This window comes from Macaca nemestrina, chromosome 6 (genome assembly GCF_043159975.1).
Source record: "Macaca nemestrina isolate mMacNem1 chromosome 6, mMacNem.hap1, whole genome shotgun sequence".
Taxonomy (NCBI): domain Eukaryota; kingdom Metazoa; phylum Chordata; class Mammalia; order Primates; family Cercopithecidae; genus Macaca; species Macaca nemestrina.
The window spans coordinates 117,026,175-117,041,985 of NC_092130.1; the positions used below are offsets into that span (position 1 = coordinate 117,026,175).

The 15,811-nt window shown below is 37.9% G+C and overlaps 1 protein-coding gene across 2 annotated transcripts in view; it reads right to left on the reverse strand.

Annotated features, from left to right (window-relative positions):
• Positions 1 to 15,811, reverse strand: part of LOC105499420 (GRB2 binding adaptor protein, transmembrane) — a 38,899-nt gene that overhangs the window by 20,614 nt on the left and 2,474 nt on the right. For both annotated transcript variants that reach the window (XM_011771976.3, XM_011771977.3), the window contains exon 2: positions 12,806 to 12,826. The gene's annotated coding sequence lies outside the window, so the exon portion shown is untranslated. The remainder of the gene's footprint in view (positions 1 to 12,805; positions 12,827 to 15,811) is intronic.

Here is a 15,811-nt window from a genome sequence, read left to right on the forward strand (position 1 = left end):
TAGATCTGATGGTTTTATAAAGGGGAGTTCCCTTGCACATACTCTCTTGCCTGCTGCCATGTTCACCTTCTACCATGATTGTGAGGCCTCCCTAGCCATGTGGAACTGTGAGTCAATTCAACCTGTTTCCTTTATAAATTACTCAGTCTCGGGTATGTCTTTATTAGTAGCATGAGCACAGATTACTACAAAGAGTAATAAAATATATATCTGATGTGGTGAAAATTATATGTGCCTCTTAAATATATTTTTCCCGAAACAATGGAGTTGCACCTTCAGTTTATGAACAACTTCCACTATAATTTAATTGACAAACATAATCTTCATTGTCATACTAATCAATCAGAAAATATGACTTTGTGTTTCAACTCAAATAAATGTGCTAATACCCATATCTGTGACAACCATCTTGTTGCCAAATTCTGTCTTGGGGGGAAAAAAAGAAAGGAATAACAACAATAACAACAAAAAACGAAACAAAGAATGAAGCAGGAAGTCTTGCTATGGGATTGTAACTCAGAGGAAGTAAGACCCATGCACTTTAATATTCCTTAAAGGAGCTCAAGAAGCTCTGCAGTCTCAAATTTTTCCTTTGTTTTTGAGACTCCAATGGTGTTTACAGCTGGTAAAAATGCACCAGAGAAAAAATCTGTATGTTTCAGTGAATAGATGGATGAATGGATAGATGGATGAACAGACGGATGGGTGGATAAAAGGTATGCCATCCATTTTTTAAACAAAAGAAGGATAATTGTGGAAAATAAATTGGGAAAGGAGAAAAAGTAGACATGTGGTACCATCAGATTAGTTTCAGAAAAGAATATATAACAACTGAGTATCTGTAAACTAATTCCCTTAGAAGTCTCTGTGGAGCCCAGTACTCCTTGAAACATTTTCAGGAGTGTGCATATCCTCATTTGAAGGGACTTTTCTGCAAAAATAGTTTGTTTTTTTAATTTTAATTTTTATTTTTTTGATGGAGTCTTGCTCTGTCACCCAGGCTGGAGTGCAGTGGCATGATCTTGGCTCACTGCAACCTCTGCCTCTCAGGTTCAAGTGATTCTCCTGCTTCAGTCTTCTGAATAGCTGGGATTACAGGTGTGTGCCACCATGCCGGGCTAATTTTCATATTTTCAGTAGAGACAGGGTTTTGCCGTGTTGGTTAGGCTGGTCTTGAACTCCTGACCTCATGATCTGCCTGCCTCAGCCTCCCAAAGTGCTGTGATTACAGGCATGAGCCACTGAGCCCTGCCTCTTGTTTTTTCTCTGTATCTTTTTCTCTTGGAGAATTGACTCAGTCTCAAAAATCTAATTATCACATCTAGGTAAAGGCAAGAAATCTACTGATTATTTCTTGCATTTAAAAGCACCAACAATGCCTGGCTGCAGTGGTTCACGCCTGTAATCCCAGTAATTTGGGAAACTGAGGCAGGTGGCTTGCCTGAGGTCAGGAATTAGGCACCAAGTAGCCTAACTGGGAGACACCTCACAGTAGAGGCCGACTGACACCACATACAGCCAGGTGCCCCCTGAGATGAAGATACCAGAGGAAGGATCAGGCAGAAACATTTGCCATTCTGCAATATTTGCTGTTCTGCAGCCTCTGCTGGTGATACCCAGGCAAACAGGGTTTGGAGTGGACCCAGCAAACTCCAATAGTCCTGCAGCTGAGGGTCCTGACTGTTAGAAGGAAAACTAAGAAACAGAAAGGACATCCACACCAAAACCCCATCTGTACATCACCATCATCAAAGACCAAAGGTAGATAAAACCACAAAGATGGGGAGAAACGAGAGCAGAAAAGCTGAAAATTCTAAAAATCAGAGTGCCTCTTCTCCTCCAATGGAACACAGCTCCTTGCCAGCAACAGAACAAAGTTGGATGGAGAATGACTTTGACAAGTTGAGAGAATGCTTCAGATGAGTTGTAATAACAAATGTCTCCGAGCTAAAGGAGGATGTTCAAACCCATCGCGAAGAAGCTAAAAACTTTGAAAAAAGATTAGACAAATGGCTAACTAGAATAAACAGTGTAGAGAAGACTTTAAATGACCTGATAGAGCTGAAAACCATGGCACGAGAACTACATGACACATGCACAAGCTTCAGTAGCCGATTTGATTAAATGGAAGAAAGGGTATCAGTGATTGAAGATCAAATGAATGAAATGAAGTGAGAAGAGAAGTTTAGAGAAAAAAGAGTAAAAAGTAAAGAACAAAGCCTCCAAGAAATATGGGACTATGTGAAAAGACCAAATCTACATCTGATTGGTGTACCTGAAAGTGACGGGGAGAATGGAACCAAGTTGGAAAACACTCTTCAGGATATTTTCCAGGAGAACATCCCCAACCTAGTGAGGCAGGCCAACATTCAAATTCAGGAAATACAGAGAACGCCACAAAGATACTCCTCGAGAAGAGCAACTCTAAGACACATAATTGTCAGATTCACCAAAGTTGAAATGAAGGAAAAAATTTTAAGGGCAGCCAGAGAGAAAGATTAGCTTACCCACAAAGGGATGCCCATCACACTAACAGTGGATCTCTTGGCAGAAACCCTACAAGTCAGAAGATAGTGGGGGCCAATATTCAACATTCGTAAAGAAAAGAATTTTAAACCCAGAATTTCCTATCCAGCCAAACTAAGCATCATAAGTGAAGGAGAAATAAAATCCTTTACAGACAAACAAATGCTGTGACATTTTGTCACCACCAGGCCTGCCTTACAAGAGCTCCTGAAGGAAGCACAAAACATGGAAAGGAACAACAGGTACCAGTCACTGCAAAAACATGCCAAATTTTAAAGACCATCGAGGCTAGGAAGAAACTGCATCAACTAACAAGCAAAATAACCAGCTAACATCATAAAGACAGGATCAAATTCACACATAACAATATTAACCTTAAATGTAAATGGGCTAAGTACCCCGATTAAAAGACACAGACTGGCAAATTGGATAAAGAGCCAAGACCCATCAGTGTGCTGTATTCAGGAGACCCATCTCACGTGCAGAGACATACATAGGCTAAAAATAAAGGGATGGAGGAAGATCTACCAAGCAAATGGAAAACAAAAAAGGCAGGAGTTGCAATCCTAGTATCGACAAAACAGATTTTAAATCAACAAAGATCAAAAGAGACAAAGAAGGCCATTACATAATGGCAAAGGGATCAATTTAACAAGAAGAGCTGACTATCCTAAATATATATACACCCAATACAGGAGCTCCCAGATTCATAAAGCAAGTCCTAAGAGACCTACAAAGAGACTTAGACGCCCACACAATAATAATGGCAGACTTTAACACCCCACTGACAACATTAGACAGATCCACGAGACAGAAAGTTAACAAGCATATCCAGGAATTGAAAGCTCTGCACCAAGCAGACCTAATAGACATCTACAGAACTCTCCACCTCAAATCAACAGAATATACATTCTTCTCAGCACCACATCACACTTACTCCAAAATTGACCACATAGTTGGAAGTAAAGTACTCCTCAACAAATGTAAAAGAACAGAAATTATAACAAACTGTCTCTCAGACCACAGTGCAATCAAACTAGAACTCAGGATTAAGAAATTCATTCAAAACCGCTCAACTACATGGAAACCAAACAATCTGCTCCTGAATGACTACTGGGTATACAGCAAAATGAAGGCAGAAATAAAGATATTCTTTGAAACCAATGAGAACAAAGACACAACATACCAGAATCTCAGGGACACATGTAAAGCAGTGTGTAGAGGGAAATTTATAGCACTAAATGCCCACAAAAGAAAGCATGAAAGATCTAAAATTGACACCCTAACATCACAATTAAAAGAACTAGAGAAGCAAGAGCAAACACATTCAAAAGCTAGCAGAAGGCAAGAAATAACTAAGATCAGAGCAGAATAGAAGGAGATAGAGACACAAAAACCCTTCAAAAATCAACAAATCCAGTAGCTGGTTTTTTAAAAGATCAACAAAATTGATAGACTGCTTGCAAGACTAATAAAGAAGAAAAGAGAGAAGAAGCAAATAGACGTCATAAAAAATGATAAAGGGGATATCTCCACTGATCCACAGAAATACAAACTACCATCAGAGAATACTATGAATACCTCTACACAAATAAACTAGAAAATCTAGAAGAAATGGATAAATTCCTGTACACATACACCCTCTGAAGACTAAACCAGGAAGAAGTTGAATCCCTGAATAGACCAAAAACAGGCTCTGAAAATGAGGCAATAATTGATAGTCTACCAACCAAAAAAAGTACAGGACCAGAAGGATTCACAGCCAAATTCTACCAGAGGTACAAAGAGGAACTGGTACTATTCCTTCTGAAACTTCCAATCAATAGAAAAAGAGAGAATTCTCCCTAACTCATTTTGTGAGGCCAGCATCATCGTGATACCATAGCCTGGCAGAGACACAACAAAAAAGTGAATTTTAGACCAATATCCCTCATGAACATTGATGCAAAAGTCCTCAATAAAATACTAGCAAAGCGAATCCAGCAGCACATCAAAAAGCTTATCCACCATGATCAAGTGGACTTCACCCCTGGAACGCAAGGTTGGTTCAACATACACAAATCAATAAACGTAATCCAGCATATAAACAGAACCAAAGACAAAAATCACATGATTATCTCGATAGATGCAGAAAAGGCCTTAGATGAAATTCAACAGCTCTTCATGCTAAAAACTCTCAATAAATTAGGTATTGATGGAAAGTGTCTCAAAATAATAAGAGCTATTTATGACAAACCTACAGTCAATATCATACTGAATGGGCAAAAACTGGAAGCATTCCTTTGGAAAACTGGCACAAGATAGGGATGGCCTTTTCCACCACTCCTATTCAACATAGTGTTGGAAGTTCTGGCCAGGGCAATCAGGCAAGATAAAGAAATAAAGGGTATTCAATTAGGAAAAGAGGAAGTCAAATTGTCCCTGTTTGCAGATGACATGATTGTATATTTAGAAAACCCCATCATCTCAGCCCAAAATGTCCTTAAGCTGATAAGCAACTTCAGCAAAGTCTCAGGATGCAAAATCAATGTGCAAAAATCACAAGCATTCTTATACACCAATAACAGACAAACAGAGAGCCAAATCATGAGTGAACTCCCATTCACAATAGCTTCAAAGAGAATAAAATACCTAGGAATCCAACTTACAAGGGATGTGAAGGACCTCTTCAAGGAGAACTATGAACCACTGCTCAACGAAATAAAAGAGGACACAAACAAATGGAAGAGCATTCCATGCTCATGGATGGGAAGAATCAATATCATCAAGCTACCAATGACTTTCTTCACAGAATTGGAAAAAACTACTTTAAAGTTCATATGGAACCAAAAAAGAGCCCGCATTGCCAAGACAATCCTAAGCCAAAGGAACAAAGCTGGAGGCATCACGCTACCTGACTTCGAACTATACTACAAGGCTACAGTAACCAAAACAGCATGGTACTGGTACCAAAACAGAGATATAGACCAATGAATGGAACAGAACAGAGCCCTCAGAAATAATACCACACAAATCTACAACCATCTGATCTTTGACAAACCTGACAAAAACGAGAAATGGAGAAAGGATTCCCTATTTAATAAATGGTGCTAGGAAAACTAGTAGAAACATGTAGAAAGCTTAAACTGGATCCCTTCCTTACACCTTATACAAAAATTAATTAAAGATGGATTAAAGACTTAAATGTTAGACCTAAAAACATTAAAACCCTAGAAGAAAACCTAGGCAATACCATTCAGGACACAGGCATGGGCAAAGACGTCATGACTAAAACACCAAAAGCCATGGCAATAAAAGCCAAAATTGACAAATGGGATCTAATTAAACAAAAGAGCTTCTGCACAGCAAAAGAAACTACCATCAGAGTGAATGGGCAACCTAAAGAATGGGAGAAAATTTTTGCAATCTACCCATATGACAAAGGGCTAATATCCAGAATCTACCAAGAACTTAAACAAATTTACAAGAAAAAATCAAACAATCCCATCAAAAAGTGGGCAAAGGATATGAACAGACACTTCTCAAAAGAAGACATTTATGCAGCCAACAGACACGTGAAAAAATGCTCATCATCACTGGCCATCAGATAAATGCAAATCAAAACCACAATGAGATACCATCTCACACCAGTTAGAATGGCGATCATTAAAAATTCGGGAAACAACAGGTGCTGGAGAGGATGTGGAGAAATAGGAACACTTTTGCACTGTTGGTGGGAGTGTAAATTGAGTTCAACCATTGTGAAATACAGTGTGGCGATTTCTCAAGGATCTACAACTAGAAATACCATTTGACCCAGCCATCCCGTTACTGGGCATATACCCAAAGGCTATAAAGACACATGCACACGTATGTTTATTGTGGCACTATTCACAATAGCAAAGACTTGGAATCAACCCAAATGTCCATCAATGACAGACTGCATTAAGAAAATGTGGCACATATACACCATGGAATACTATGCAGTCATAAAAATGGATGAGTTCATGTCCTTTGCAGGGACATGGATGAAGCAGGAAACCATCATTCTGAGCACACTATCTCAAGAATAGAAAACCAAACACCGCATGTTCTCACTTATAGGTGGGAATTGAACAATGAGAACACTTGGACACAGGGTGGGGAACATCACACACTGGGGCCTGTTATGGGGAGCGGGGAGGGATAGCATTAGAGATATACCTAATGTAAATGACGAGTTAATGGTTGCAACACACCAACATGGCACCTGTATACAAATGTAACAAACCTGCACATTGTGCACATGTACCCTAGAACTTAAAGTATAATGATAAAAAATATATATAAAAAATAAAAGAAATACTGATTTTTAAAAATGTACCTCCTACAGAGCTATAGAAACTAAAACAAAACAGCATGGTTCTGGCATAAGAACAGACACAATGACAAATGGAACAGAATAGAATACTCGGAAACAAATCCACACACTTACAGTGAACTCATTTTAGGCAAAGGTGCCAAGTATGTACATTAGGAAAAACACAGTGTCTTCAATAAATGGTACTGGGAAAACTGGGGTATCCATATGTAGAAGAATGAAACTTGATCCCTATATCTCACCTTACACAAAAATCAAATCAAAATGGACTAAAGACTTAATCTAAGACCTTAAACTCTGAAACTACTGTAAGAAAACATTGCAACCAGGTGCAGTGGCTCATGCCTGTAATTCCAGCACTTTGGGAGGCTGAGGCGGACAGATCACGAGGTCAGGAGTTTGAGACCTACCTGACCAACATGGTGCAACCCTGTCTCTACTAAAAATACAAAAATTGGCTGGGCATGGAGGAGGGCACTTGTAATCCTAGCTACTCAGGAGGCTGAGGCAGGAGAATCACTTGAACCTGGCAGGTGGAGGTTGCAGTGAGCCAAGATCGGGGCCATTGCCCTCCAGCCTAGGTGACAAAGTGAGATTTCATCTCAAAAAAAAAAAAAAAAAAAGAGAGTAAGAGACAAAAGAAAACATTGGGGAAAATCTGCAGGACATTTGTCTGGGCAAAAATTTCTTGAGTAACACTCCACAAGTACAGGCTACCAAATAAAAAATGGACAAATGGGATTTCATCAAGTTGAAAAGCCTCCGTACAGCAAACGAATCAATCAACAAAGTGAAGAGCAACCCACAGAATGGGAGAAAATGTTTGCAAACTACCCATCTGACAGGGGATTAATAACTGGAATATAGAAGGAACTCAAACAACTCCACAGGAAAAACTAGTAATCTGATTTAAAAATGGGCTAAATATTTTAATAGACATTTCTCAGAAGAAGACATACAAATGGCAAACAGGCATATGAAAAGGTACTTAACATCACTGGTCATCAGAGAAATGCAAATCAAAACTATCTCACCCATATAGATGGCGAATATCTAAAAGACAGACAGTAACAAATGCTGCCAAGGATGTGGAGAAAAAGGAAGTCTTATACATCGTGGGTGGGAATGTAAATTAGTATAACCACCCTGGAAAACGGTTTGGAGGTTCCTCAAAACACTAAAAATACAGCTATCATATGATCTGGCAATCCCACTTTAGGTATATACCCCCAAAAAACGAAATCAATATATCAAAGAGATATCTGCATTCTCTTGTTGTAGCACTGCTCACAGCAGCCAAGATTTGGAAGCAACCTAGGTGTCCATCAATGGCTGAATGGACAAAGAAAATGTGATACTTATAAACAATGGAGTACTATTCTGCCATAAAAAAGAATGAGATTCTGTAATTTGCAACAGCATAGATGGAACTGGAGGTCATTATGTTAAGTGAAATAAACCAAGCACAGAAAGACAAACATCACATGTTCTCACTTATTTGTGGAATCTAAAAATCAAATCAGTTGAACTCACGGAGATAAAGAATAGAATGATGGTTGCCAGTGGCTACGAAGGGTAGTGGGGGGACACAGGGGGTCGGGGGAAGGTGTGGATGGTTAACAGGAACAAAAAAATAGGAAGAATGAATAAGACCTAATATTTTAGTATTTGATAGCACAAAAGGGGACTATAGTCAATAATCATTTAATTGTACATTTAAAAATAACTAAAAGAGAATGATTGGATTGCTTGTAATGCAAAGGATAAATGCTTGAGTGGATGGATAACCCATTTTCCATGATATGATTATTATACATTGCATGCCCTGTACCAAAATATATTATGTACCCTATTAATATGAGTACCTACTATGTACCCACAAAAATTAAAAATAAAAAAATAAAAAATGTACTTCCTATTTCTGTTATCTGAATGGGTCTGGATTGAAAAATAGCGAATATAGTTCATTAAAATACTTGAAAAGTATAAAAATCCATGGAGCCACAATGATATTAAAAAAGCAGTAAATGTGAAAACAAAAATGTTTTTGCCCACATAGGATATTACTATTATACCAATCTTTATTTGAAAAATTGGTAATTAAAAGGAGTGAATTAAACATTTATTCTGTTTGTAATGCAGGGTAATAAAATAGCCTCAGTTGCTGAGGAAATACTTTTATGGAAGAATACTAAGTAATAAATGGACAGTATCAGAAAATCACCATTTGGCAACCACAAATGAAATAACTGATTCCATTAAGAATTATCAACATGGGATCAAGTCATTTGATGAATGGTCAATGGAAACATTTTCACACATTAGCTCACATATTATCTGCCAATAACAAGCGGGGCACTGCACATTTACAGTGGTGAGATCGGGCTGCCACCCTCCTAACACAGTAATCAAATTGACTATCAGGAATAGTGAGACACTATATACTTCCTGATGGGATGTTGTGGGAATTATACAGCGTTCTCTATGACATATTCTTAACTAAAATGTGCTTAACCCAAATCTAAATCAGTCTGCATTTCTAACTAAAAGTTGAAAAGACATACAGAAGACAAAAGAATACATTAAATTAAACCAACAGGAAGCAATAAGACCAGAAAATGAACATTTTGCAAGATATCTGGCCTGGTCTCTTTGAAAAGTCAAAAGCAGGGAGTAGTGACTCTTGCAGATTGAGTTAGGAGTCATAACAGAACGCAGTTTAGGGTTCTTGATAGACTCCTTGAACAAATCCGTATAAAATGGACTTTGGGAACAAGTGGGAAAATGTGAATATGAAGTAGGTATTAGATATTTAGGAATTATTGTTTATTTTATTAATATAAGGTTGTAAAAGGTATTATTATATGAAAATCTCCTCGTTTTAAGAGATGCATGCTGAAGTATTTAAGAATAACATGTTGTGATGTTTGTAACCTAAGTTTAAATGAGGAGAGAGAATTGTTGATTTTGGGGGTGGATATATGAATATTCACTGTACTCTTCTTTCAACTTTCCTATGCATTGTAATAATTTTCAGAATATTTTTTTAAAGCCTCTATACTGCCTTCTTGTCATTGCTGCTCATCTTTATTATTACTGTGAAGAGACAGCAGCCCATTCTTTCAATCTCTGCCAAGCCCAAATCACTGCCATTGTCAGAATGCCATCCCCTTTCCACATATCTGTTTGGTCTTTGTAGTCCTGAAGTCCCAAAGACTCAGTTGGGTGTGGACGTGGAAGGAAGAGGGGGACATTGTTTGGCCAGAGTGTGTTTGGGTTTCCCAGGTACAGCAGGTCACATCTATAAAACCAAAAAGTATCTGAGGCAGGTCTTAATCAATTTAGAAAGTTTATTTTGCCAAGATTAAGGACATGTACCTGGGAGGCAGGTCTGTACCTTTCTTCAAAGATGATTTTGAGGGCTTTATTATTTAAAGGAGAAAGGGTAGACATCAGGAAAAGGGGAAGAAACTTTTAAGAGGTGTGGGTAGATAAGAGACAAACGGTTGCATTCTTTTGAGTCATTGATCAGCCTTTCACTGAACATACAATTTACATGTGAAAGGGAGGTAGAGGAAGAGTCACTTATGCCTTGTCTAGCTCAGTGAATCTACACTTTTTACATCAGCAATCAGATACACATTTGTCTCAAGTGAGCAGAGGGATAACTTTCTGTCTTGCACCTCTGAAGATAAGCTATCAATTTACATTGTCAGGGTAAAATTCAACACAACTGTTTTAAGGTAAAGATCTTGGGGTTCACAGGGAATTTCCTAGTGGACAAATTGTGAGGGAGGTATGTGGCTGCTTCTTCTTCTTTTTTTTTTTTTCCTTTAATCTCTGTAGCTATCTTATTTAGGAGTAAAATGAGAGGCAGACTTGCCTGAAACAGTTCCCAGCTTGACATTTCCATTTGGCTTAGTAATTTGGGGGCCCCAAGATTTATTGTCCTTTCATACGTCCTATTCACACAACCACTCACAGGCACACAGTCATGGCCAGATGTTCTTTTTAAAAAAATTTTTATTTATGTATTTATTTTTTACAATTTTATTTTTTATTTTTATTTTTTATTATACTTTAAATTCTAGGGTACATGTGCACAATGTGCAGGTTTGTTACATATGTATGCATGTGCCATGTTGGTGTGCTGCACCCATCAAGTCATCATTTACATTAGGTATATCTCCTAACGCTAACAGACACATGAAAAAATGCTCATCATCACTGGCCATCGGAGAAATGCAAATCAAAACCACAATGAGATACCATCTCACACCAGTTAGAATGGCAATCATTAAAAAGCCAGGAAACAACAGGTGCTGGAGAGGATGTGGAGAAATAGGAACACCTTTACACTGTTGGTGGGACTGTAAACTAGTTCAACCATTGTGGAAGAAAGTGTGGCGATTCCTCAAGGATCTAGAACTAGAAATACCATTTGACCCAGCCATCCTGTTACTGGAGATATACCCAAAGGATTATAAATCATGCTGCTATAAAGACACACGCACACATATGTTTATTGTGGCACTATTCACAATAGCAAAGACTTAGAATCAACCCAAATGTCCATCAATGACAGACTGGATTAAGAAAATGTGGCACGTATATGCCATGGAATACTATGCAGCCATGAAAAAGGATGAGTTCATGTCTCTTGTAGGGACATGGATGAAGCTGAAAACCATCATTCTGAGCAAACTATCGCAAGGACAGAAAACCAAACACCACATGTTCTCACTTGTAGGTGGGAATTGAACAATGAGAACGCTTGGACACAGGGTGGGGAACATCACACACTGGGGCCTGTTGTGGGGTGAGGGGAAGGTGGAGGGATAGCATTAGCAGATGTTCTTTAAGGTTCACTCAGAAGCCTGTACCATGGTGGCCTCCCAGACAGAGACTGAGAGTAACACACCAGCCCCTCCCCTTCCCTCACAGCCGCTAGGAGGCAGCTTCCTTCACTTTTGAGGTCCAGAGCTGAGCCATCTTCTTCATTGCCTGGTGGTGACAGCCTCCTAGGTGCTTGTCCTCTCACTGTCTCTCTCTTGTCAATTCCCCAAGTCAAAAGCAAATTTTAAAAAAGGCAAACAAAAACAGTGCTTATTTGTTGTTCTTTCTTCCTGTCAGTTCCATTCAGTTTTGTTGAATTCTTTTCAGTAAACCAGATACTGGGGACAGTGTCTCTCCACTCTGCCTTGGGTTAAGCTCCATCTTGTCCATCTCTCCTGCCCTTGGTAGTTTTTCTTCTTGCCCCTTCCTTTCTCCTGAATATTAAATAGTAACTAACATTATAGATTTCCCACCATGTGACAGTCACTGTTCTAAGCACATTCTATGCATTGGCTTTTTTAATCATTATAACAATTGTCTTAGCCCCTCTGGGCTGCTGTAACAAAATACCACAAAATGAGGTGGCTTATAAACAACAAATTTATTTCTAACAGTTCTAGGAGCTGGGAAATCCAAGATCACGTTGCTAGCAGATTTGGTATCTGGTGAAGGCCAATTTCCTCATAGATGATACCTTCTCGCTGTGGTCTCACATGGTGAAAGGGGCAAGGAGTATCTCTTATGTCTCTATTATGAAGGTATTAATGCCATTTATGAGGGCTCTAACCCCATAACCTAATCATCTCCCAAAGACCACCTGTTAATACCATCACAATGCAGGTGAGAATTTCAACAAATGAATGTTGTGGAAACAAAAACATTCATACCATATCAACAACCTTAAAAAATATTGTCATGCTCTTGTTACAGAAGAAGAAACTGAGGCACAGAGAGTTTCAAAAATTTGTGCAAGATCAAATCTAAGAGGTATCTTGCTTTCTCAATAGTTTTGTATTTATAAATGTGTCTAACAAATAATTGAGTTTTTACTCTGTCATGTCTATTCAAGGCATGGGGAATATAGCATTAAACTAAGAAATGTACCTGTTCATGAAGCTTTCATACCTGTGGGGAAGAAAAATAATAATCAATTAATTAAGTAATATAAAGTATGTATTGCAAAACTTGATTAGATGATACAGCGTAACAGAGAGTGCAACACAAAGTTCTCTTTGATGAGTCGAATTGCATCATTAAAAAGCATTTTTATATGTATTTTTAAATAGTAATATATTCTTCTGGTTCAGACAGTAAAACATAAAGATGATCAAAAAAGTAAATAATCTTCTCACAAAAATATGTAAACAAGTAAATAGAAGAAAATCTATTATTAGTTTGTTATTAATCCTTCCCAAAATTTTATGCTTTATGCACATTTAAGACTATAAAAATGTATTATTTTCCCTGCATTTTTTATTCCAAGGAAACATATTTTACTATGCTATACACTGTCCTATACTTGCTTTCCACAATATTTATTTTGGAATTGTCTCACTCTTGTCTCCCAGGCTGGAGTGCAATGGTGCAATCTTGACTCACTGCAACCTCCGCCTCCCGGGTTCAAGTGATTCTCTTGCCTCAGCCTCCTGAGTAGCTGGGATTACAGGCACCTGCCACCACACCCAGCTAATTTTTGTAATTTTAGTAGAGACGGGGTTTCATCATGTTAGCCAGGCTGGTCTAGAACTCCTGACCTCAGGTGATCGGCCCGCCTCGGCCTCCCAGAGTGCAGGGATTAGAGGTGTGAGCCACTGCACCCGGCCTATTTTGGAGATTTGCTCATAACAATACTTAAAAGCCATCTTCATTTTGTTTTCACAACTGCCTACATTTTCACTGCATGAACATATCATCATTTCTTTAACCAGTTTTCTATTGATGGCCACTTAGGTTGTTTCTAATCTTTAATTATTACAAGCAACACTGCAATGAATAACCTTATACATGAGGGGTCAGCAAACTGTTTCTGTAAAGGGCCAGATAGTAAATATTTTAGGCATTGCAGGCCATATGGTCTCTGTCACAGCTGAATTCTGCCATTGTAGCAGAAAGCAGCCATTGACATGTCTACATAAGCAAATGGGCATGGTTTTTTTTCCAATTATTATTTTTTATTTCAATAGGTGTTTGGTGAACAAGTGGTATTTGGATACATTAATAAGTCCTTTAGTGGTGATTTCTGAGATTTTGCTGCACCCATCACTCGAGTAGTGTACACTGTACCCAATGTGTAGTCTTTAAAAAAATTTTTTTTTATTATACTTTTAAGTTCTAGAATATATGTGCAGAATGTTCAGGTTTGTTACGTAGGTATACATGTGTCATGGTGGTTTGCTGAATCCATCAACCTGTCATCTACATTAGGTATTTCTCCTAATACTCTCCCTCCCCTAGGCCCCCCACACCCTGACAGGCCCCAGTGTGTAATGTTCCCCTCCTTGTGTCAATATGTTCTCATTGTTCAACTCCCACTTATGAATGAGAACATGCAGTGTTTGGTTTTCTGTTCCTGTGTTAGTTTGCTGAGAAGGATGGGTTTCCAACTTCATCCATGTCCCTGCAAAGAACATCAACTTATCCTTTTTTGTGGCTGCATAGTATTCCATAGTGTATATGTGCCACATTTTCTTTATCCAGTCTATCATTGATGGGCATTTGGGTCAGCTCCAAGTCTTTGCTATTATGAACAGTACTGCAATAAACATACATGTGCATGTATCATTATAGTAGAATGATTTATCATCCTTTGGGTATATACTCAGTAATGGAATTGCTGGATCAAATGGTATTTCTGGTTTTAGATCCTTGAGGAATGGCCACACTGTCTTCCACAATGGTTAAACTAATTTGCACTCCCACCAACAATGTAAAAGCGTTCCTATTTCTCTACATCCTCTCCAGCACCTGTTGTTTCCTGACTTCTTAATGACCTCCATTTTAACTGCCTGAGATGGTATCTCATTGTGGTTTTGATTTGTATTTCTCTAATGACCAGTGACGATGAGCTTTTTAAAATGTTTGTTGACCCCATAAATGTTTTCTTTTGAGAAGTGTCTGTTCATATCCTTTGCCCACTTTTTGATGGGATTGTTTTTTTCTTGTAAATTTGTTTAAGTTCTTTGTAGATTCTGGATATTAGCCCTTTGTCAGGATGGATAGACTGCAAAAATTTTCTCCTATTCTGTAGGTTGTCTGTTCACTCTGATGATAGTTTCTTTTGCTGTGCAGAAGCTCTTTAGTTTAATTAGATCCCAGCAAATGGGCATGGTTGTTTTAAATAAAATCTTATTTACAAACGTAAGAATTGGGCTTAATTTGGTCAGGGTTTTTATAATTTGTTGATGTTATATATGAGATGACATCCATAGGATAAATTCCTAAGTAAGAGAATACTTTCATTTCTAAATTTGATAGATTTGGCCAAATTACTTTTCACTGAGATTATATCAATTACCATTCCCAACAGCAATATATGGCAGGCTGCTTCCTCAACACTTCAGCAATTCAGCATGTTCACGGCAACATTTGAGGGTTTTGCCAATTTTGTAGGAAAGCGTGCCTCAGTATACTTTTCAATTTCTCTTCTGATGAATGAAATTGAGCAAATATAAGAACCATTTGTTTTCTATTGGATAATTGGTATTTTATTCAATTGTAGGAGTTTTTACATAATAGGAAGATAAGCTCTTTCTCTGATGAGTTGAAAAGTTTTCTAGTGTTATTTATCCTTTGACTTTATTTATGGTGTTTTGTTATTTTAAATCAATGAAAAGGTTTTGTTTATATATAGTTACATTAATTAATCTTGTTTTTTTTTTAAGGATTCTAGATTTTGTAAACAGTTGAAAGTTCTACCACACTCAAAGGCTATGAAAGAATTCTCTCTTATTGTCTTATAATTTCACATATTTCAAACTTTTGTTTGAAATTAAGTCACATATGAAGTATGGATCCATTTTTTCCTTCCTACTGGTTACCAAATTGACCCCATGATATTTAGTAATTATTCTACCGAATAGAAAGTACATTTATTTCCTTTTTTGTTCTATG